General features: G+C 41.8%; 1 protein-coding gene across 2 annotated transcripts in view; it reads right to left on the minus strand.

Annotated features, from left to right (window-relative positions):
* The window catches only part of AUTS2 (activator of transcription and developmental regulator AUTS2), a 1,101,572-nt gene that overhangs the window by 945,184 nt on the left and 133,308 nt on the right, over nucleotides 1-23,080 (minus strand). The window lies entirely within an intron of this gene.

Consider the following 23,080-nt stretch of genomic DNA (forward strand, 5'->3'; position numbering starts at 1 on the left):
GATGTTCAAGTGGTGCTCCAGTTGTTTTGGGATCGCACCCAAGGCGCCTACTACTATTGGTACTACCCTTACTTGCCTTTGCCACAATTGTTCTATTTCTATTTGTAGGTTTTTGTATTTTGTTATCTTCTCCAATTCTTTCCCTTCTGTTCTGCTGTCTCCAGACACTGCCACACCCACTACCCAGGCTTTTTTGTCTTTCTTATCGACAATTGTTAAGTCCAGGGTGTTATGTGGCAGGTGCCTGTCTGTCTGAATTCTGAAGTCCCAGAGCAATTTAACTTCTTCATTTTCTATGACTTTCTCTATGTTATGGTCCACCACAGTGTTATTATTATTCTCTCTGTTGCCCTGAAAGTACACTGAGTGCTTCTGTACTGGAGACAAATTCCTCGTATGTCTAATCATACTTGGCCAATAAAGTATTCAATTCAATGCAAAGTGAATTAATGTGCAGCAGCTGCCAAAAAAGCTAACACAGTTCTAGGCTGCATAAACAGAGGGTTGGAATCAAGATCACATAAAGTGTTAATACTACTTTATCATGCCTTGGTGAGGCCACACTTGGAATACTGCATCCAGTTTTGGTTGCCACAATGTAAAAAAGATGTGGAGACTCTAGAAAGAGTGCAGAGAAGAGCAACAAAGATTATTGGGGGGGGGGGGGGCTGGACTAGGGGAGACATGATAGCAGTGTTCCAATATCTCAGGGGCTGCCACAAAGAAGAGGGAGTCAAGCTGTTCTCCAAAGCACCTGAGGGCAGGACAAGAAGCAATGGGAGGAAACTAAGCAAGGAGAGAAGCAATCTAGAACTAAGAGAAATTTCCTGACAGAACATTTAATCAGTGGAACAACTTGCCTCCAGAAGTTGCAAATGCTCCAACAGTGGAAGTTTTTAAGAAGATGTTGGATAACCATTTGTCTGAAGTGGGGTAGGGTTTCCTGCCTAAGCAGGGGGTTGGACTAGAAGACCTCCAAGGTCCCTTCCAACTCTTTTATTCTATTCTAAAGTTAAACTGAAACAGTTCAGAAATGCAGTGGTTTTGGAATCAATGAATCAACAAGACTTTCCAATGAAAAATTATATTTAAATTGAATATTAAATGTCTTCATATTATACATTACAAAACAACTTGGCTCTTTTCACTGTGCTCAGAGAGCTTAAGACATAAGGAGAAACAGCTTGATGTCCCTCTTGAGTGTTGATAGTGAGGTTTTAATTGCTTGGAGATTTTTTTATTATTTAATGTTTCCCCTCTTTTTAATATTGCTGATAAGATAGATAATTAAAACAATTTTAAGAGTCATCAGCTGAACTGCTAAACTCACTGGTCACGCTTCTGCTCAGAACCGGGTTGATATATCACAATTTTGGGCTTGGCATTTTACTGAATTATACAGATATGGGAGAAAATTTCATCCATAAATCCCAACGATGCACAGCAAGTTCTGTTTAAAAATGAAAAAAGATAACTGATCCCATAGATACGGATGTCCTGGTATTTTTTAGTACAATTACAGCAGCTGAGGGGAAAAAAATTCTTTTTCCTTCTTGGCTTGCACAAACTATCTGCATGGAAAGCTCAGAACACAATCCTGCACAGTTGTGGCTTTGTATCTGTCTACAAAACCCAATCCCTTTCAGACACACTCTTGAGTTTTCTTTCCTGCTTTGTCGGGACACGCAGGGGGAAGAAAAGTGAATTTTTGGCACAACCGTTGTAACAAATACAAGCATTTAACATCTGGTTCACACAAATCAGACTGCAGGACCTTAAATGCAGACATACAGCAATGTATTTATACAGGAGATCCTCATAAGCATGTGTGCACACTGGTGCTGCAGAGGAATTCCACCAGGACCCTACTGGGAGTAAATTTCACTCCCAGCTGATTCATACTGGAGTGGAGTGGAGTGGAGTGGAGTGGAATGGAATGGAATGGAATGGAATGGAATGGAATGGAATGGAATGGAATAGAATAGAATAGAATAGAATAGAATAGAATAGAATAGAATAGAATAGAATAGAATAGAATAGAATGAGTAGTTGGAACGGACCTTTGAGGTCTTCTAGTCCAGTCCCCTGCTTAGGCAGGAGACCCTATACCATTTCAGACAACTGGTAATTCAATCTCTTCTTAAAAACTTCCAGTGTTGGAGCATTCACAACTTCTGGAGGCTAGTTGTTCCAGTGATTAATTGTTCCGTCAGGAAATTTCTTCTTAGTTCTAGGTTGTTTCTCTTGACCCATTGCTTCTCGTCCTGCCTTCAGGTGCTTTGGAGAATAGCTTGACTCCCTCTTCTTTGTGGCAGCCCCTAAGATATCGGAACACTGCTATCATGTCATCCCTATACTAAATCCATAGCAAGATGAACACTAGTAGGAATTTATCTTCTGAATGTATGTGTATGTACAGGTGGAACCCTGGTGGTGCAGTAATTAAAGTGCAGTATTTGCAATTTAACTCTGCTCACTGTCTGGAGTTCGATACTGATGGGGTTCAAGATTGACTCAGCCCTCCATCCTTCCAAAGTCGGTAAAATGAGGACCCAGCTTGTTGGGAGCATATGCTGACATTGTAAACAGCCCAGAGAGTATTGTGAAGATCTATGGAGCGGTGTATAAGTCTAAGTCAGGGGTCCCCAACTCCTGGTCTGTGGACCGATAACAGTCCATGGTCTGTTGGAAGTGGCGGGCAAACGATGCTTCATTTGCCCATGTGCGGGATCTGGGTTGCGCGCATAAAACCATCTGCACCCCTGCCACTGCTACCAGTCTGTAGAGCCAGAAAGGTTGAGGACTGATGGTCTAAGTCAGGGGTCTCAAACTCAATTTCATTGAGGGCCACATCAGGGTTGTGTTTGGCCATGGGGGGACTGGGTGGGCCTGGCCAGGATGGGCATGGACAGCTCGACATCACTCATGTCGGCGTCTGTGGTGGCCCAAGCACTCTGCCAGCAAAAACGGGCTCCCGAGCTACGTTTTCAGCTGCCACGGCCTCCTGCAATCCTCTGCCAGTGAAAACGAAGTTGAGAGTGCCGCACACAGCCCCCGCAAGCTGCAACCGCCTCCTGCAACCTTCTGCCAGCGAAAACAGAGCTTGGGAGTGCTGCACACAGCCCATCTGAGCTCCATTTTCACTGACAGAGGCACTGCAGGCCGGTCCTCTGCTATTTCTAGGGCAGCCCCACGGGCCATATCTAAGCACCCCGTGAGCTGGATCTGGCCCCCAGGTCTTGAGTTTGACACCCCTGGTCTAAATGCTATTCCTAGCCCTTGATCTGCAATTATTTGTTTAGCAACCATTGAAAGGCACAATGGCCCTGGGGAAAAAAAATTGGCTTATGACTGGTTCTCACAGAACCACTGCTGCATCCTCACAGTCACATGATCAAAAACTGGACAATTGATAATCAGCTTTTAATTACAATGGTTTGCAGCATCCTGGAGTCATGTGATTGCCATTTGCAATCTTCCCAGCCGGCTTCCGACAAGGAAGTCAATGGAGGAAAGTGAATTCATTTAACATTCGTGTGATTCACTTAACAACTGCCATGCAGTTGCAATGGTGTGCTTTAACAATTGTGGCAAAAAAAGCTCACATAAGTCATCAGGTATATGACTCACTGAACCACTGCCTTGCTTAGTCAGCATCAGAAATTCTGGTCTTAATTGTGGCCAAAAATTGAGGTCTACCTGTATGTACCTGAAGAAACTGAAATGAATTAACTGAAACTGAAATGATCCTGGCCTGCACTCTGCTTTGATCAAACCATTTTTGTTTATCCCTAAGAAGTTACAGGCAGTTCTCAATTTACAACATTTTTTTTAGTGACTGAAGTTACAACAGCACTGAAAAAGTGACTTATGGCTGTTTTTCACACAACTGTTGCAGCATCCCCATGATCACATGATCAAAACTGAGAGGCTTGGCAACTGGCTCATATTTATGATGGCTTTAGTGTTCCAAGGTCATGTGATCACCTTTTATGACCATCTGACAAGCAAAGTCAAAAAGGAAGCCAGATTCACTTAACAACTATGTTAGTAATTTGACAATTGCAATGATTCACTTAACAAATTTGACAAAAAAGGTCATACAATCGGGCATTATCTCGCTTTGCAGCAGAAATTTTGGGCTCAGTTGTGGTTGTAAGTCGAGGACTATCTCTGCTCAAAATCTACATGCCTCTTGGAGTAAAAAAAATCTACTTGACCCTTGGAGTAAAAAAAAAAAATGTTGGATTTTAGATCTGATTGTCCTTGTTTATAGCACTTCCAATTTTCCCAGCATGTAAAGAAACATTCAAGTGCCTTAAATCAATGTTTCTCAACCTTATCAATTTTAAGATGGGTGGACTTCAACCAGAGATAGGCTGCTGGGGGTTTGCAGGGCTTCGGGAGAACCTCTAGCTAAGATTCTAAGAATCCCACTCCTGGCTGGCCCCGCCCATCCCAGCCCTCCCAGGAGTCCCCACGCGACCCATTTTGTATGCAGATAAGTGCAGGGTGCTAGTGGAGGCTTGGGGAGGGCGAAAAACGGGCCTACCGGAAGTTTGGGAAGGCCGGAAACTGGCCCATTTTGGGCCTCCAGAGGGCTTCCGGAGCCTGGGGAGGCCGTTTTCACCCTCCCAGAGGCTCAAGGAAAGCCTCTGGAGCTTGGGGAGGACAAAAATGTCCCCCTGCCATGGTGCAGGAGGTCGACTAGGCCACGCCCACCATGGCCACGCCCACCCAGCAACCAGGCAGAGAACCCCTTGCTAAAAATTTTTGAAGCCCACCCCTGACTTCAACTCTCAGAATTTCAAAGATGGCTGGAGGATTCTGGGAGTTGAAGCCCACCCCATCTTAAAGTTGCCAAGGTTAAGAAACACTGCCTTAGAAGAATGCTAAAAGCCTCTTTTATTTGAATACATACATACCTAGTGCTACCTTCCTAACACAATCAAGACCTTTATTAAGACTTCTCTGCCACCAAGATTGGGAATTTAACAAGCCCCTTATTCATAAGCTAATTTTACCTCAGAGGGTCTATCAGCAAAGCTGCTTGTTAGCTCTCAATCGCTTACACTATTAAAATACCAAGAAAATACCAGGAGAGAGGAGGAGAAAATTACTTCAGAATCATTAAAGTCCTGCATCACACAAGCCTCTTCAGTCAAAAATTGAATGAGTGAAACAGCACTTGATAATGCCTGCGATTGGGGGGGAAAAAAACCCTCATTTTAAATTCCTGTCTCCTAGTACCAATTTATTTCCCCTTTGCCTGGATTTTACTGACTCCAGTAAGCCAATATAAGCATAAAAATGCATAGATTGGATATTAACAGAATAACAGACTTGGAAGGGACCTTCGAGGTCTTTCAAGTCCAACTCCCTGCTTAAGCAGGACACCTTATACGATTTCAGACAAATGGTTGTCTTCCAGCATTGAAGCTCCCACAATTTCAGGAGGCAAGTTGTTCTCCTGATTAATTGTTCTAACTGTCAGGAAATTTCTCCTTAGTTCTAAATTGCTTCTCTCCTTGATTAGTTTCCATCCATTGCTTCTTGTCCTGCCCTCAGGTGCTTTGGAGAATTGGTTGACTTTAACTCTGAGGGTGGCCCATCCATGAACAATGAGGCATTTCTAGTTCATCTATGTTTAAAAGATGCTACCAGCTGACGGTCAGGAATGATTTCATTGGGACTCCATCAGGGGTGAAATCCAGCAGGTTCTGACAGGTTCTGGAGAACCGGTAGTAGAAATTTTGAACAGTTCGGAGAACCGGTAGTGGAAATTTTGAGTAGTTCAGAGAACCAGCAAATACCACCTCTGGCTGGCCCCAGAGTAGGGTGGGAATGGAGATTTTGCAATATACTTCCCTCAGAAGTGGGGAGAGAATGGAGATTTTGCAGTATCCTTCGCCTGGAGTGGGGTGGGAATGGGGATTTTGCAGTATCCTTCCCTTGGAGTGGGGTGGGAATGGGGATTTTGCAGTATCCTTCCCCTGGAGTGGGGTGGGAATGAAGATTTTGCAGTATCCTTCCCCTGCCATGCCCACCAAGCCACACCACACTCACCAAGCCATGCCCACAGAATCGGTAGTAAAAAAAAAAATTGGATTTCACCACTGGACTCCATGGTCTTTTGGACACCACAATGCAAGAAGGATGTTGAGGAACTGGTAAGAGCACATTGGAAAGCGTGCAGAATTGAATGACAAAGATGGTGAGGGGCTTAAATGCTAAAGTGAAAGGAACAGGGCACCTGTAGCCTTAAGAACAATAATTGCATTCTCCAAATACTTAGCCTCTGAATGTGGGAAAGGAATAATGAAGTTTTACAGAAGGAGATCCAAACTCAAAATAAGGAGGAACTTCCTGACCATGAGCACTAATAAGCAATGGAGCAGCCTATCTCCGGAAACTAGGGAGTACCATCACTGAAGATTTTCAAGCAAAAGATGGATAGCCATTCTTCTGGGACGGTCTTAAGCTAGGGGTCCCCAACCCTGAGGCCAATTGCCACTACCAGGCACAGACAATTCAGAACTGGGCCATGGAAGCGGTGGGTGAGCACACATGCGTGCAGCTCCACTTGTGCACTCAGCAGGCAGGCAAGTGCACATGCGCAACTGTATTTGCACAAGTGGCATGCGTACATGCCTGTTTGCGCAAATGGAGCTGCGTGCTCATGCTTGCCCGTCACTCACGTGGTACCAACCCCTTGCCTGCCCCCCCCCCACCTGTCTGCAAAGCCAGAAAGGTTGGAGACCGCTGGTTTCAATCAGGGAAACTCCTTGGAGAACCTCCACAGTCTTTCCCAACTCTGAGCTGAGGAACTCTGGGAGTTGAAGTCCACGAGTCTTAAAGTTGCCAAGGTTGGAGACCCCTGTTCTAAACCATACTTAAAACTTTACACAGATACAAATTTTGGTTATTTGAAGCCTTGATTAATCTTGCGGGGGGGGGGATTAACTCTGTTGTATGAACCCAGAACCCCTTGGTTAGTTTATGAAATGATAAAATGTGTTATATCATTATATTATTATATTATATTATATTATATTATATTATATTATATTATATTATATTATATTATATTATATTATATTATATTATATATTATAATATCATTAAGCGATGTTAACCTAATCTTGCGTAGCTTCTTCTCTGGTAATATTGTACTACTAACTAGAGCATACAAAACATTTGCTAGACCAATTCTTGAATACAGCTCATCTGTCTGGAACCTGCACTGCATATCGGACATAAATACAATCGAGAGAGTCCAAAGTTATTTTACGAGAAGAGTCCTCCATTCCTCTACCCGCAATAAAATACCTTATGCCACCAGACTTCAAATTTTGGGCTTAGACAACTTAGAACTACACCAACTTCAGTCTGACCTAAGCATAGTACATAAAATTATCTGCCACAATGTCCTTCCTGTCAATGACTATTTCAGCTTCAACCACAACAATACACGAGCAAACAATAGATACAAACTCAAGGTAAACCGCTCCAAACTCGATTGCAGAAAATATGACTTCAGTAACAGAGTGGTCAATGCCTGGAATGCACTACCTGACTCTGTAGTTTCTTCCCGAAACCCCCAAAACTTTAACCTTAAACTGTCTACTGTTGACCTCACCCCATTCCTAAGAGGTCTGTAAGGGGCGGGCATAAGTGCACCAGCGTGCCTACCGTCCCTGTCCTAATATTCCTTTTTACTTACTCTTTTCATGTATTCAAATTATGTTTATACTTTTACCTGTTATCTTACATATCCTTGACAAAATAAATAAAATAAATAAATAAAATAAAATAGTAGGTAGGATAATGGAATAATCCAGTTAAGCATTTTAAGCAAATGGTATTTTATATACATATTGCTTGTTAATATTTTCCTGTCTTCATTCATTTTTCTCCCTTTTTCTTTGCTGTCTCCCTCTCCTGCCCTTGAAATCAGTGCCTTTCCAATAAATAAGACTAGGTGATTGACTTTTAACTGTTTAGTTCCCTCTGTTCTGAATGAACTTTGATTTGGATGGAGCTGGCTGGACCCCATGCAGTTGGGTTCATGGTGGATATCCCCATTGTCTCTTCTCCTAAGAAAGAGGAGAGAAAAAAAGCAGAAAAATCAGACCGCAAACTCACCAAGAAAAACCTTTTCCGTGGTCTGATTTCCCAGAGAAGTTACCCACCGTAAGGTTTACAAAGAATTTAAAGCAACTTTAAGCAAGAGCTTTTACATGAAGAGGTCAAAAAGCAATCGTAGGAATGATCAATTTTTCTCCGTCCCGCAAGAATGACAATTTACTTCGTGGTGCTGGGAATTGGAGGTGATCTCTGGAGAGTTTAATTGAATGAATACCTGAATAATAAATCACCTGGCTTCTGTATCCTTCATGCTCCTTTATAGAAAAACTAGTTTAGGCTCAAAAACCCATGCCAGAGCTGCTGTTTATTTTAATCCTAGTTGACTTCCCTGTTTTTGAACAATGACAATCGTCTCCAATTCCCTGGTGCTAAAATTGTAATGGTATCCAGCTGTGGTGGGTTTCAAAAATTTCAGTACTGGTTCTGTGGGTATGGCTTGGTGGGTGTGGCATGGCATGGTGGACGTGGCTAGGTGGGCATAGCAGGAGAAGGATACTGTAAAATCTCCATTCCCACCCCACTCCAGGGGAAGGATACTGTAAAATCTCCATTCCCTCCCCACTCCAGGGGAAGGTTACTGCAAAATCCCCATTTCCTCCTGATCAGTTGGGAATTGGGAGGATGAGAATAGATGGGGGCAGGGCCAGTCAGAATTTTTACTACCGGTTCTCCGAACTACTCAAAATTTCCGCTACCGGTTCTCCAGAACTGGTCAGAACCTGCAGAAACCCACCTCTGGGGAGAAACATAAAAAAGTATGAAAAATGGAATCGTAAAGAAAAAAAATGAGACAATGTAGAAAGTGAAAAGCCCAGGAAGAAAAAAAAAATAGAGATATTCAGGTTTCCTCTTCACATTTTTTACCTTCTCTATAAAAAAAAAAATTTTTTTTTAAAGAAAACTATTATTTTTCCCTCTCTCCTTAACTTTTCAAGTTTTCCTCCAAGTAGCTAGGAAGTTATAAGGGGGACATCTTTGTGGTTCCAATTTGTTCTTATTTATTTTTATGAGAGCTTTCGTTGCAAATGGGTAGCATATGTCCCACCCTTCGTAAATTACAGTATGGTACCAAGAAAACAAATATTATGACATCAGTATTAATGGTTGGTTTAATGATTTTATAAACTGCTTGCGGTCCATGTGAAGTCATTGAAGTAGAAATACCATAAATCAATTGATTGATCCATCCATCCATCCTTGCTGACTGGCTGCAGAGATCTAGGCCTAGTTATTCTCCTCACATTGAAGACCATTTTAATTCTTGCAAAACTCTTGATCAGGGACCGCACTAGAAACTGAGTCACGACTGGGAGGGCAAAAGACACTATCTTGCATTACAATGTTTTATAAATTATAGTATTACAACATTTAAACAGAAGACTAAATAAAACACGCTTAAAAATGTTTTATTAAGATTCTGAAACCATGTTTTATTTTAAGATTTAGTTGGCCTTATGCTTCACTGTTCACAGGCCTTGAAGATAGCTTACCCAGGAAGAGAGATAAGATTTATATTCCAACGGTAACCTCTGTTTAGATAAATATAATCTCAGAAAAGTTAGAGGTCTGGTAAAGAAGGACGTTTAAGTGAGGTACTAATACCACTCTATAAAGCCTTAGTAAGACCACACCTAGAGTACTGCATCCAGTTTTGGTCACCACACTATAAAAAAGATGTTGAGACTCTACAAAGAGTGCAGAAAAGAGCAACCAAGATGATTAGGGGACTGGAGGCTAAAACATATGAAGAACGGTTGCAGGAACTGGACATAGCTAGTCTAGTGAAGAGAAGGACCAGGGGAGACATGATAGCAGTCTTCCAATATTTGAGGGGCTGCCACAGAGAGGAGGGGGTCAAGCTATTTTCCAAAGCACCTGAACACCAGACAAGGAATAATGGATGGAAACTGAACAAGGGGAGGTTTAACCTGGAAATAAGGAGAAATTTTCTGACAGTGAGAACAGTCAACCAGTGGAACAGCTTGCCTTTGGAAGTTGTGGGAGCTTCATCACTTGAAACTTTCAAGAAGAGACTGGACTGCCATTTGTCAGAAATGGTGTAGGGTCTCCTGTTTGGGTGGGGGTTTGGACACTAGATGACCTACAAGGTCCCTCCCAACCAGTGGTGAAATCTAAAATTTGTTACTACCAGTTCTGTGGGCGTGGCTTGGTGAGATGGTGGTGGTAATGTGACTGGATGGGCGTGGCCATTTTTTTTTTACTTTTAAAACCATTTTTTCTACAACCTCTTCAGCAAAGAGGTTGTAAAAAAATGCTTTCAAAAGGCTCTGACGATCCCAGCTGAGTTGCCTGATTGGCAGAGGCTTTTTTAAAAAGCCTCTGCTGATCAGGCAACTCAACTGGGATCGTCAGAGGCATTTAAAAGAAAAAAAGGGTTTTTTTTCTTTTAAAAGCCTTTGACGATCCCAGCTGAGCCGCACGAACATCAGAGGCTTTTTTTTTTTTACTTTTAAAAGCATTTTTTCGGCCGAAGAGGTTGTAGAAAAAATGCTTTTAAAAGTAAAAAAAAAAAGCCTCTGATGATTGTGCAGCTCAGCTGGGCATGGGGGGGGGCAGGGATTTTTGCTACCGGTTCTCCGAACCACCCACCTCCATCGCTACCGGATTGGGCGATCCGGTCCGAACCGGGAGCATTTCACCCCTGCTTCCAACTCTGTTAATCTGTTAATCTGTATCCTTATATGGTATGCTGGTGAGATGGGAAAGGAGTAACTGGGTAATGGGCTGTTATTCTATAGGAGAGGCTGATTATTCAGGTAGTCCTAGACTTATAACCATTCATTTAGTGACTATTTTTCACACTTACAACTGTTGCCGCATCCCAATGGTCACGTGATCAAAATTCAGACACTTGGCAACCTGTTCATATTTATGACACTTGCAGTGTCCCAGTGTCACTTTCAGAAAAACAGTCAATGGTGCCAGATTCACTTAACAACAACCATGTTACTAACTTAACAACTGCAACATTTCACTTAACAAGAAGAAAGGTCGTAAAATGGGGCAAAACTCACCTAACAATTGTTTCACTTAGCAACAGAAATTTTGGGCTCAATTATGGTCATACACCAAGGACTTCCTGTCATTGGCAGTAGCTTTCAGAGGTACATAACTTATAACTTCTCAGTTATAGACCTCATACAATTTAGGAAGGAAGGAAGGAAGGAAGGAAGGAAGGAAGGAAGGAAGGAAGGAAGGAAGGAAGGGGGAAGCACGGGATGGGGAAGGGGAAGGGGGAAAGGAAGGAAGGAAGGAAGGAAGGAAGGAAGGAAGGAAGGAAGGAAGGAAGGAAGGAAGGAAGGTTGGTTTCAAAACATGTCTACATAGACACACTGTATAGAAAAAAAATGAATACTATTCCCTCTCTCATATTCATAGGCCCAAATTACACTAAAATACATTGCTAGAGATTTGGCTGCAATGCTAAACACATTTCTAAAGTTCTATTTATTATCAAAACATCTCAGTGGAAGAGATTGAACTCAATAAGGTACAAAACTTGGCAAACTTTACTGTACTGAGAAATAAAACAGACCTGACAAGATCCAAAGGAACAGAAACAGCTTTTAATAAGACCTCTCTCAGGGAATAACAGCAAAAACAAAAAAACCCAAAAACAAACAGAAACTACAACTTTTTAAGCAGAAAATCCTAGACAGAAACAAAAATTCCCTTTGCTCCATCTGGTTGCTAGGCAGTATGGATGCAGATCCCTTAATTGAGTTTCACCCATCCGCCCCCAATTTTTTACCTCTGTTATTATTCCTGACCAACTTCGGCTTCCCAAAATAGCTAAAATAAATCCGGCCTGTTTACACTATCAGGATAAGGGACCACTAAGAAAATTCAGTTCTGTAGGATACCCTAGAAATTGCGGGAGGGTGGACTGGCAAACCACTTCTATATAATTGCCAAGAAAACTAAATCCTGTGACGTCATCACAAAGAACTGAACTTAACTGAGAGGAAAGTTTAAGTTCCCTTACTCTACTTTGCAAAGAGAAATTCTTTCCCCCTTTTTACTGAATTATTATAAATGATTCAAAAATTCAATATGGTAAATGATTCAATATGGTAAAACTTTTACAGTATAATATCATTGAAGATTATTGACATTTTATTATTTAGATAACTTAGAGCAGAGAGAAAACTATTTTATCGCTATTAATTACAATTTAGGCTATCAATAATACAAGCATGAAAATCATTTGGCATTTTCCTCCAAAGTTGACTATAACATTGAAAAAAATCCTGCTGTGACTCACATCAAAATATTTGTTATATAATAAAAGTTTCAATCTTAAATTAATTACTGAGAATAGCACTACATTACTACATTTAAAACTCAGGACGGCATTGAAAAAACAAGCTTACCATCAGTCCTCAAAGTGGTGGCTCTCACAAAGTCTACCTCCGTTCACATGATCACGATTTGAGGGCTTGCAACTGGAATGAGTTTACTTTAATTTGCAATCTTCTCAGCCAGCTTTCAATAGGCACAGTCAATGGGGAAGCCGGCAGAAAGTCAGGAGTTGAAGTCATGTGACACACTTAACAACCGTGGGCAATTTTCTTAACAGCCACAACAGAACGGACAGCACATATTTCACTTAACAGCCACGTCACTTAGCAATGGAACTGCTGGTCCCAGCTGCTAAGTGAGAACTTAGTATATTCCTACCTCCTATTTTTCCCACCGAGAACAATAACTTTATGAGGTGGTCTGGGCAGAGAGAGAATGACCGGATTAAAGTCACTCAACCAACTGATAGAATAGAATAGAATTCTTTATTGGCCAAGTGTGATTGGACACACAAGGAATTTGTCTTGGTGCTTACGCTCTCAGTGTACATAAAAGAAAAGATACATTCGTCAAGAATCATAAGGTACAACACTTAATGATAGTCATAGGGAAACTGTCAATATAAATAAAATAGGCCCAAGGGAAGCACTAGCACTCCTAGTGGGTACCTACGAGACCGCCTTCTGCCACCGATAGCCTCCCACCGACCAGTTCGCTCCCACAGAGAGGGACTCCTCAGGGTGCCGTCGGCCAAATTATGTCGGCTGGCGACACCCAGGGGGGGAGCCTTCTCTGTGGCAGCCCCTGCCCTTTGGAACAAACTGCCCCCGGAAGTACGCAGAATCTCTGACCTCCAAGTTTTTCGCTGTGCCCTCAAGACCCTGCTCTTCTGACAGGCAGGGCTATCTTTGTTAACGGAGTTTTAAATTTGGAGTTTTTAAATTTTGGGGCTTTTAACGAATTTTGGCCGCAAATGTAAGAATTTTAATAATTTTTAAATTTAATTATGATGTTTGTATTGTGTTTTTACTTGGCTGTGCACCGCCCCGAGTCCTTCGGGAGAGGGGCGGTTTAGAAATAAAATTATCTTATCTAGTCTCCTGCTTTCTAGACCAGCAGAGGTATCGTTCAAGCCAGTTCAATTCCTTATCAGCTACCAAAAAAGATTCATATCAGATATAATTGCCAGTCACTGGCAACAAACCCTCCCGTTATGAAAAGGCAGTGAAACGAAGTGAACATTGCATCGAGAGCAGATGGTAAGAACAGCAACAAACAATCTTCTGACAGTTGAGCAAAAGCGTATCGAAGCTCTTCAGCTACGAGGCACCTGGCCTTCACATTTACCTCTGCATCTGAGATTGAGTGAGAGCAAGGAGCAATCATTCTCAGCCTGTTCCTCTCTTAAAGTGCCATCTTGAATAGGATGTGTCAACCCTCCCAGGTAAACCAGATGGGAAACATGACCTGATGAGCTAATTCTGCTGTATTGTAAGACTACATTAACAGAACATTGCGAGTCTGCAATTCCAAATCTCCCATTGTCACTTTTCACAGCCTGATCCATTAAGGCGGGTCCTGTCTAAGTTTTTTTCTCTGACCATTAAACAACTGCAGGCTGGCTAGGTGGCTCAGTGGCTAAGACGCTGAGCTTGTAGATCAGAAAGGTTGGCAGTTCGAATCCCTAGTATAGGTCTCCTGAGTGAGCAGGGGGTTGGACTAGATGACCTCCAAGGTTCCTTCCAACTCTGTTACTGTTAAAAATCTCCTGTTATCTGATCCTCTCTTAGGTGGCATTTCTGCTCACTGTTCTTCAAGATTGTTTTGTTTTGTTTATTTATTTATTTTTTTATTTTAGCCAGCCTTTATAATTTCTATAAATAACTCAAGGTGATGAACATACTTATTATTCTTGTCCTCCTCCTATTTTCCCCACAAAAACAACTGTGAAGTGTGTTGGGCTGTGAGAGTGTGACTGGCCCAAATTCACCCAACTGTCTTTCGTGCTTAAATCTGGGCTAGAACCCAGTTTCCTGGCGATTGGCCCAAAGTCAAGCCGGTTTTCATGTCTAAGGTAGAACTAGAACTCACAGTCTCCTGGTGATTGGCCCAAAGTCACCCAGCCAGCATTCATGCCTAAGGCAAGACTAGAACTCACACTCTCTTGGTTTCTAGCCTCATGTTTGAACCACTACACCAAAATGCCATTCCCACATACCATTATATAGGATTGTAGCCGTGAAAATCTACGAACACACACACACACACACACACACACACACACATATATATACTCCCTCTCCCTCCCTCCCTCCCTCTCTCTCTCTCTCTCTTTCTCTCTCTCTCAAAGCAGTCAAAGCAGCTAGAAAAATATGAATATGTTTTGCAAAGAGAATGGAATGTGAAAGAAATTATCTGGCTAATTTTATACAGCTTAGAAGCTTTTCTAACCACTCCCCCCCTTTTTTTTTAAAAAAAATAACCCACTAGTTACTATGAGATATAGGTGAGTACAGAGATGGCCTTGAAGAAAATATGTGGCAACCATTTGGAAAATAGGAATTTAGCCAAGAAAAGCAGGAAGTTATGAGAAAGAAACTCAGCATTGCTCATTCATCTTGACAATCTTTGGCGCAAGAGGGAGCCAAGGATAAAAGTTGTCAAGCTTTAAAAATTTTCTATTTTACTATAGTTTATATCAATATGAGTTCTAATATCAGTAGTACTATTAAGCGGCTATCTTGCTTACTGACCATTCACAGTTACAACGGTGAAGAAAAAGTAACTTTGCAACCAATCCTTGTGTTTACAACCTTCACAGGCCTGTAAAGCAAAGGAAACCTGAAGTAAAATCCTAACTGCAGTCATGATTCCGCTTAGCAACCACTTCACTTAAAAACCAAATTGCCAGTTCCAACAGTAGTCACTAAATGAGGACTATCTGTCTGTATTTCTTGTGCTGTTTTCTGATGACTTTTTTTTTTTAAATTTGATTTATATGCCTCCCTTCTCCGGAGACTCAGGGCGGCTTACAATGCGTTAAGCAATAGCCTTCATATTTTTGTATATTTGTACAAAGTCAGTTTATTGCCCCCACAACTGGGTCCTCAATTTACCCACCTTAGAAAGGATGGAAGGCTGAGTTGACCTTGAGCCTGGTGAGAATTGAACTCGCAGTAATTGCAGGCAGCTGGATGTTAAATGCTGCCTTAGGAGGCATTAGCCTCCTACGCCACTCAGACTTGGGATACCTCAAAGAGCTGATAGGAGATTATTGCAAAACATAGTTCTGCCAATCAGTATTAAGTGCTACCCATCCAGAAAAAGGGCTGGTAATGCAATTAGTGGAAGAAACAGATATTTGGATATCATCAATAGCACCTATGGAGCTTTCTGATGACTAATCGCTAACAGTTGTAATTTAGATACAAGGCTTTTTTGGAAGATAAAGGAATTTTATCTTTATCTTTCCTTGTTAACAGTTTGATCCCTTTGAAAATGTTTTGGATAGGCTCTCTAAACTAGGTTTGTGACTTAACCTTCTAAAGGTGCTTCATTATGATCTTTATGTTCAAATCTGTAAAGAGTCTTTGTAGTTAGGACAATGATATATAAACACTAGCAGAATAGATAATGGATAGACACAGAGGGAATCCTAACATATTAAATATAACATTCATCTCAATCCTTTCGCAGAGTTGAGCTCTTAAAGGGTAACGCTATGCATATTTTTAGCATGGCTTAGCCTAGATTTCAATGTACATATATAAAGTTTAGGATTTAAAAACTGATAGATATTATCAACAACTACAGATGACTAGGGGCCTAGGCCCCTAGTGATACTATTTTATTTCTATTTTATTTTTATTATTTCCTTGGAACATTATGATTTGTGTTTAATGCAAAAGAACCAAATGTTATTACTGCTCTCCAAATGGATATTTTTTCTTCAACTTTTTCTAAGTATGGATGTAATGTAAACTAGTGGGGGTTTTTTTCCCAAAGTGGACTATTTTGGGTCTCAACTGAAAGTTATATGTTGACATTTTACTTTTAATAATTTCTTTAGCTCTTGTACAGCTGATCTAGTCTAATGAAGAGAAAGACTAGGGGTGACATGATAGCACCCTTCCATACTTGAGGGGATGTCATAGAGATGATGGGGTCAACTTATTCTCCAAAGCACCCAAGAGCAGGACAAGAAGTAATGGATGGAAACTATTCAAGGCAGGGGTGAAATCCAGCAGTTTCTGACAGGTTCTGGAGAACCGGTAGCAGAAATTTTGAGTAGTTTGGAGAACTGGCAAATACCACCTCTGGCTGGCCTCCAGAGTTTTGACTATTATGGAAAAGAAATATTGTGCTCCATGAGATTCTGTTTTACTTTTTTCAGAATCTATTTTATTTTTCTGTCGTGAAATAGATACCTCATTTTTTCCCCCAAAAGATGAACCTTTCAAAGTGGCTTTTAAGCTACAACGATCCTCACAGATGTAATGTCCACAGCTTAGCAGGAAACAAAGCAGAAGAGCTTAGAGGCATGCGCAGATCTACCTTATGATGCCCAGGTAGGTGGGCGGAGTCTCCCGCCATTTTTACTACCAGCCTTTCAATCCCAGTCATATGGTTCTTTTCAGGTTGAGACTCAGGATGCCAGACCCCAGCTTTAAGGACATGGCAGAAGAAAGAAAATGAGTTTTTATGCCCCAGTTCAGCAAAGAATGCATTGTTTGCAGAATGTTGGCAGGCCAAGCTGTCAGCTCTGTTTTTCATTAGCTATCCACTGGGGGAAATAAAATGCACCATTTTTTAAAAGTATTTTTCCTGACAATCTTCAAGATAGATTCATTATTTGATTAGGATACTAAAAATAATTAGGAGACTGGAGGCTAAAACATATGAAGAATGGTTGCAGGGATTGGGTATGTCTAATCTTGTGAAAAGAAAGACTAGGGGTGACATGATAGCAGTGTTCCAATATCTCAGGGGCTGCCACAAAGAAGAGGGGGGTTAACCTATTCTCCAAAGCACCTGAAGATGGGACAAAAAACAATGGATGGAAACTAATCCAAGAGAGAACAACCTAGAACTTAAAGAGAACATTTAATCAGTGGAACAACTTGCCTCCAGAAGTTGTGGATGCTCCAACACTGGAGGTTTTGAAGAAGAGATTGGACAACCATTTGTCTGAAATGGTATAGGGTTTCCTGCCTGAGCAGGGGGTTGGACAAGAAGACCTCCAAGATCCCTTCCAACTCTGTCATTCTGTTATTTGCTGATCATGGTAGCGTAGGAATCCACCTGCAATTCTAAAAGCCCTGACAACACTTAATGACTGAAGCCATCTTGCTCTGATTCTGGGTCTTATCATCTTCTAAGGCAGAAATCCAACAGGCACTCTTTTGGCTGTCCTTGAAGGCCTATTTGGATGGAAAACTTCTCCAGATGGATGTATCTCAAGCTAGTTTAGAGGAAAGTATGAACAAGCTGTTAAAGAAGAACTCGGAGAACAAATTAATACAGCCTAGAGTCAGAAGATGCAAGAGAAAGAAATTCAGAATAGCTGACCTTGATTTAATGGAATAAGATGGGACACCATCAAGATTCAGTTATTAAACCTACAACAATTAAGCAATAATTCTGGAATCCTGAATTTTTTTTTGATCTGACTTACCTTGAAGGTCTTGAGAAGTTAACATGGAGCTCAAGATTCTGACCCTACTTTGCCATAAGCCATAAACCATAAGCCATAGAGAAGGAATGTCCTCTAAATCAACCTTGGCAACTTTAAGACTTGTGGACTTCAACTCCCAGAATTATGGGAATTGAAGTCCACAAGTCTTAAAGTTGCCAAGGTTGGAGACCCCTGCTCTAAATAAGGTCCAATTAGCAAAGGTGTCCACAGGGAAGATCAAGGAAGCCAAAGATGAAAGCAGAATGGTGCTATTGTGATATAAGCTCCACCCCTTAGCTGCACCCCTTAGCTGCATCCATTATGACACATACAGAAAGGGGTGGAGATTTCAGCAATTCTCTGCCACACTGATTTTACCATTTTGATGAACTCTTCCAGTCCTGTGGATACCTCTGTTGATCAGCGTGGTCAATGGCTGTGATTAAAGGCAGCTGTCCTCCAATCCTGTTGGAGGACACCTGTTGATAGAGTCATTCATCAAAACTTTTTAAAAACAGAGCAGACCAGGAATTATCTTAATTTCAGTGAACTTCATCCTCTCAGGAATGATAAGGCAGCATGCTAAAAGATGGGAGCAATTTCTTACTATGTCTCTTATTAAAATAATTCATATCGTGCTCATGTCAAGTACCAGAATGTTTCTGGGTTAAAAGACTACCCAGTGACATCACTATTGCCCCGGGGACGCCCAGTTGGAGGCTCCTTTCATGTCCCCCACAAGAGTTGGAGCAAAGGACAGGAGCTCACCACAACAGCACTGAAGTCTCGAAAGTGGGCTTACTAACCTCCAACCAGTGTCCTAATTACACAAGCCTCTGTGCTCCCAATTAAAAGAATTAAGAATCGATTATGGTATTACCTAGTTGGGCAATGAAATATCTGCAAGCAATCAGTAATTGTGCATGTCTTTGTGTACTATTTCTCCTATGATAAAAGGAATAGTAGTTACCAAAACAATGCACAATTACAACCTCTCACAAAAGAGACAAGTTCTTGCTTTTTGCACCTTGAACAACATGAGAAAACCCTTGCTGAACAACTATATCTTTTTTCTGTTGAAAGCAAAGTACTCCTTAGAATTCTTGAGTTGTACTTTTAACCTTCCTTCTAATAATATTAATCGGCATATTAATTAGAGGTAGTCCTCATTGAATGACCATTCCTTCAGTGGCCCTTCAAAGTTAGGATGGCACTGAACAAGAGGGACTTACGTTGGGTCCTCGTAGTCACAGCTGTGAGCTTCTCCCCATGATCATTGTGATTTGGGCATGTGGCAACCAGCTCGCAATGACAACGTTGAAGCATTCTGCAGTCACCTGATCATCATAGGGGACCATCACCTTCAGCTTCCAACAAATGAAGTCGATGGGAAAGTGACAATCACATGACCCCAGGATACTGCAATCACATGGGTTTCACCTAAAAATACTACAACTGGGACTGCCATAATAAGTTGCACTTTATGACCATATCACTTAGCAACGGAGTTATCAATCTCCATCATCATTACGTGAGGGGTATCTGCAACTATTTTTAGTTTGGTCAACAAGAGGAAACACACAAGTTCCAGCAGTACCTTTCTGAATATAAATTACAAAAAGGAGGAGGAGTCACCCATTGGGTCCTCAACGGTCCATGCTAGTCTGCCTTTGCAGTTCTCCTTGTCTACCATATCTCATGCTTGCTCCTGGGGAGGAAAGCTATGACAAATCTAGACAGCTTACTAAAAAGCAGAGACATCACCCTGCCAACAAAGTATAGAATAGAATAGAATAACAGAGTTGGAAGGGACCTTGGAGGTCTTCTAGTCCAACCCCCTGCACAGGCAGGAAACCCTACACCACTTCAGACAAATGGTTATCCAACATCTTCTTAAAAACTTCCAGTGTTGGAGCATTCACAACTTCTGGAGGCCAGTTGTTCCACTGATTAATTGTTCTAACTGTCAGGAAATTTCTCCTTAGTTCTAAATTGCTTCTCTCCTTGATTAGTTTCCACCCATTGCTTTTTGTCCTGCCCTCAGGTGTTTTGGAGAATAGTTTGACTCCCTCTTCTTTGTGGCAACCCCTGAGATATTGGAACACTGCTAACATGTGTCCCCTAGACCTTCTCTTCATTAAACTAGACATACCCAGTTCCTGCAACCGTTCTTCATATGTTTTAGCCTCCAGTCCCCTCATCATCTTTGTTGCTCTTCTCTGCACTCTTTCTAGAGTTTCAACATCTTTTTTACATCAGGCCGACCAAAACTGAATGCGATATTCCAAGTGTCCATAGTGCCCATAATCAAGGCTATGGTGTTCCCAGTTGCAATATATGGCTGTGCAAGTTGGACCATAAGAAAGGCTGAGCGCCAAAGAATCGAGGCCTTCGAACTCTGGTGCTGGAGAAGACTCCTGCGAGTCCCTTGGACTGCAAAGCGATCAAACCAGTCAGTCCTAGAGGAGATCAACCCTGACTGCTCTTTAGAAGGCCAGATCCTGAAGAGGAAACTCAAATCCTTTGGCCACCTAATGAGAAGGAAGGACTCACTGGAGAAGAGCCTAATGCTGGGAAAGATTGAGGGCAAAGGAAGAATGGGACGACAGAGAACGAGGTGGCTGGATGGAGTCACTGAAGCAGTAGGCACGAGCTTAAATGGACTCCAGAGGATGGTATAGGATAGGAAGGAACATTGTCCATGGGGTCGCAATGGGTTGGACACAACTTTCCAACTAACAACCACCACCACCATATCTCAGGTCTTCTGAGAATTCTCTTGGATAGTCTGCAGGCATTCTGGCTTTAATCTCTCAAAGTTCAGTCTTGGCAACATCAGTAGGAATTCACCATTGCAATAAATAGGTAAGATATACAGCTTCTGGCCATAGTAACTTTGTAAACAGTGGAGCCCTGATTCTTCCTTTGCAAGCTTGTTTAAACTCCCACAGAAGATCGCAAATTGATTCAAACACACACACACAAAAGGTTTCCCTCTCCTTTACTGTTTTATTTGACTCTGTCAAAACCAGCAGGCTGTTTTCTGCTCTTTGCATGATCTTGGATGCTGTATTGAAGTCCCAAGAGTGATACATGGTGTTGCCATCTCTCTCACGCTCTCTAGCAGACTCTTAAAGCATCCAGCAAGCAGGAACAGGTTTTCCACTTAAGTGGACGCTTTAAAAAATTGCAGCAAGGCCAGTGCCAAAGACACATGCAACTTCAGCCAACCTTAAATAACTTGATGGAGGAAGTGAAGCAAGCCTTCCTGTAGGAATGAGATATTTTATGTCTGTTCTTCCTGTCCTTTAGCCAAACCCGTTTGCTTCCAGCATCTATATTTGGTAATTTTTAGGTAAAGTGGCCAATGGGATAATATGAATGATTTTTAACCCTCTGACAACTTCAGATCAAATTTAGAATAGGTGTTTTGATCTAGGCTTCCCCAGCACCACGAAGCCAAGTCCTCGTCCCAATAAACCCCTTTTATTTAATTTACAGTGAATTCCTCTCCAGCAAAGTCTTTCCTCTCCCAGAGTCTGTCACAATAGTTCACAATTACCGACCTTTATCAGGCTTGGAGAGTAGCCAGGCCAATATCTTCCAGACTCGGCAATACTCGGCAAGAATGCAGGAATGAACTAATTGTCTCCTGCAAACTCCACTCCCCTTTCGCTCCTCTTTTATTTCCTCTGGGAGGGGCCATTCATTGTCTACCTTTGGCCTTACTCCCAAGTCAACCCTTGTTCTTTAGCTGTTCCCTTCGTCTGGCAACTCTGCGCATGCGCATACTGGGAACAGGCTCCAGCTGTTCGTTTGCCTCAATGATGTCTGACTCTGAAGGCAGCTGATAACTGGCATACGGCTCTGCCTCCGACGCAGAGCCCTCATCAGAGCCTTCCCCACACTCCAGGACTGGCCCATGTTCCTCCCCAACCTCCTCACTGTCCGAATCTGTTGCCAGATCTGCTGGCGGGCCACAACACTAGGAATGGAATAAAGGCAAATATGTATTGCTGAATTACTTGGGAAGTCTTGAAGTGAGAAGCTCTATTCTATATTATTACATTTATATGACACCTTTTCTTTAGGAATTCGAAGCAGCACCTATATAAAGCAGCGTTGAACTTTAGGATTTAGCAATTAAGACAACAGATTTCCTGATGAGAGAAAGATAGTAGCAATACAGCCTACAGCATGGGTAAATATATTTAGGCCTAAGACAGGAATTAGTGGGAATTAGTGTTCATTGAGCTATTTCCTAAAATCCTAAAATTGGAAAGGAACACTGAGGCCATATAGTCAGTGGTGGGCTTCAGCCGGTTTGCACCACTTCGGGAGAACCAGTTGTTAACTTTCTGAGCCATTTGGCAAACTGGTTGTTGGAAGAAATCATTAGGGCAGAGAACCAGTTGTTAAATTACTTGAATCCCATCACTGCATATAGCTCATGGTCTTGCTCCAATGCTGGAAAACTGATACTCTCACTTCCAGGAACAGAATAGGCCAACCAAACACTACCAAATGTTCAGATTTCACTTCCCAGCCAGCCTATGAATGGTAACAGATTTGGGAACTGAATCACCAAAGTACCTGGAAAACATCAGGTTGCTGATTTAGCCCATCATCTTCTGAAGTAGTCTGTTCCAGCGCCAAACAACAACTCCTACAACAAGGAAGTTCATCTCATTGAAATGTCATTCGCTTGCAAGGTGGAAATATTGCTTCAGACCTACTCTCTGAAGCAGAAGTAAACAGATTCACTCCCTAAATCTCAACCTGTCAAGTATCTGAATGTATCAGCCTGAAGGCCCTTTTATCAAGTTGTCTCTCAGGTAAAATGTAGGGAAATCATTCGGCTGTCCCCCCCACCCTTTATGAGATAATCCTCAGTTCACAATGTGCATTCGACCCTATTTGTTTCCTATTTTGTCT

This window comes from Pituophis catenifer, unplaced genomic scaffold (assembly GCF_029215685.1).
Source record: "Pituophis catenifer annectens isolate HBS135680 unplaced genomic scaffold, rPitCat1.0.hap2 SCAF_1, whole genome shotgun sequence".
NCBI lineage: Eukaryota > Metazoa > Chordata > Lepidosauria > Squamata > Colubridae > Pituophis > Pituophis catenifer.